Below are 2,597 nucleotides of genomic sequence, written 5' to 3' on the forward strand. Positions count from 1 at the left end.
TTGAAGCCTTTTCTGTATTCTAAGGGGAATAAACCACTACTGAAAACGTGAAATGTCAAATGAGGAATTTTCATTACTCATATTATTAATTTATTATGCATACTAAATTGAAAGAAAATTGTCGTCATGTCCCTTCTATCAACAACCAAAAGATCCTTTCAACCGAAGAGGTACCGAAAGATAGAATTCGTCTGTTTTTATGTAAGTTACTCTACGATAAAAACACGTGTTCTCTCGTTTTTTAATTGTCGTTCTTTAGCTTCTTTGTATATTGTGTAAATGCTCTGTTTTCTTCACGTCACGTTAGTATCATTGCTCTTTGAATATTTTGTGTTTTGTTACATATTCAATTATATATTGTGCTGTAACAACATAAGTTTACAAAACAGTGTAGCCTATAAAAACGAAACAGAGTGGGTTAATTAGCCATATAAATGAGTCATTACTGTCATGTCATTTAAAATGCCATGACAGTAATGTATGCTTGGTGAGTGATCAGCTGGTTCAAAATATACCGATTATTTATCGTATTCCATCATGGCAAACACAATCAGAGATCGAGACAAAGGGCGTAAATATTTAAGTGGCAACCAGGAACAAGCACTGGTCAAGGCTAAGGTATCTCAAAATGAAAAGTATAGAGGCAACAAATACTTTGTCACTCCGTCTTTCAAGTGCCTATGTATTAAGGATGAAGAAAACAAAAACTATTCAGAAAATTATGATATAGCCTTGAGCCCAATTACAGTTGATAAATACAGTGATGACATTGAAAACAAATTAGAAAAGGACGACACAGTTGTGAATCAAATTGAAGTCTTCTGGTGCATTAAGCTTCTCAATGCACCAGAAGACAGTGCCAAAGCAGAAAGCTTGCTTATGACATGAAAAAAACAAGCCTAAACATCATGCAGTGATAGATCATCCATGAATACAGTTGTAATTAACATGTATGATGACCCAACCAGTTGGCCAGTAGATATAAATAAAGATGTAAAGGGATTACTTAACAATGAAAGGTCCGCTTAATATTCCGGTGATCATCTTTCCAAGAAATGAAAAGGGACTGTTTTTCAAAGTTTCACTGTAACAGGAAATTTCCAATTGTGGATGGTAGTAAAAGACCTTGGATTATATACTCTGCTGATAGAATTTACTGTTTTTATTGCAAACTCCTTAGCAAGAGCACAATCATTGCATTATTAATAAGTGGATTCAACAACTGGTCTAATCTTATTACGTGGTTATGTGAGCATGAAAATTCAAAGAACCATTTGGAAGCCCCATGGAGTTTCTAGGGGTTATGTAGGTTTGGATACCAAAGCTTTGTAGAGGTGAATGAGACTAATTTTGATGTCTCGGAAATATCTGGCAAGATCAATTTATTATCGAAGGTCATTACATCGTAGTGCACATCTCCATGTCCATCTGCGAGTCCTATGTGCGATGGCCATAAAAATTATCTGATTGATGTCGCTGTTCACTAGCGAACTTCTCACATAGTTACAATGGCGAAGTGTGAAAGTGATTCGTTCCGGTCCTTACCCCCTGCTACGAGTTGAGGTCGATTCTAGTGAAAACGAAATAGGGTCGCAGGCAGCGATCTTTCCTAATCTCGGGAACCAGTGGCATATGGATATCCAGTTCACGGTTGAACAAGAGAAAGAACGCAAACTGCGCTCTCTAGACATACACAGATGCCCTAATCATTTAGGGTTTTCAGAAGATAAACATTGCCAAGGCATCCTAAAAAAACAAACAAATAGGGAAAATATTTAAAGACCACACTAATAATCATAACCTCAGTGTGATTTATCGCATTCCCTGTAGCGGCTGTCCCTTAGCATACATCGGTGAATCAGGTTGAGGGATTTAAAAAAAAATAGTGAACACAAAAATTATATAAGACCTCGAACATTGTAATAACCTACCTGATTGGAACAAAGTCGAGATTTTACATAAGGGATTACAAAAGAAAATGGGAAAGACAAAACTACACATATAAAATCCAAGAAAACAACAACGACAAAGAAGGGTTTATATGCCTTTCCAAAGCAGCCAGTCTCTTAATCATTAACGCACTGGAAAAAACCTGACACTCGAAGCTTGACGACCCACTACAAGTATAAATTTTGTGATCAAGATGTATTGTAGCAAGGCCTCCTCCGAAGGTCATAGCCCATCGTTTGCCCTTCCCCACCTATCACTCTCATATATATATATATATATATATATATATATATATATATATATATATATATATATATATATATATATATACACTTTAGGCATCTTCTGGTATTTTTTTATTTTCAGAATTTACAAACTGTGATTATATATGACACTACATGAATCAATGGGAGATGTGCTCTTAGTTTCTCCTTGGCGCGCCGTGGGGTGCCCCATATAGCTCCAAGGTTCCACATATATTTTGTTGTATGTTTACTTCTGGCTGAATATGTCTTATCAGTACTGCTTCCATACATTTTAGTTTTCTTTTATTGTTGTCTTTTGACAGTATTATTGTGTTTTCATTCAGGTCCTTCCTCAAAATACTAGTTTTATGTGCTTTTGTGGTGTGGGATTCCCCCCCCCCC

At 36.0% G+C, this 2,597-nt stretch overlaps 1 pseudogene; it reads left to right on the top strand.

Annotated features, from left to right (window-relative positions):
- Positions 1–537: 537 nt before the first annotated feature.
- LOC143035503 (uncharacterized) lies at positions 538–1,309 on the top strand (annotated as a pseudogene).
- Positions 1,310–2,597: the final 1,288 nt, after the last annotated feature.

This window comes from Oratosquilla oratoria, chromosome 19, assembly GCF_046742065.1.
Source record: "Oratosquilla oratoria isolate Oo_2021 chromosome 19, ASM4674206v1, whole genome shotgun sequence".
Lineage (NCBI taxonomy): Eukaryota > Metazoa > Arthropoda > Malacostraca > Stomatopoda > Squillidae > Oratosquilla > Oratosquilla oratoria.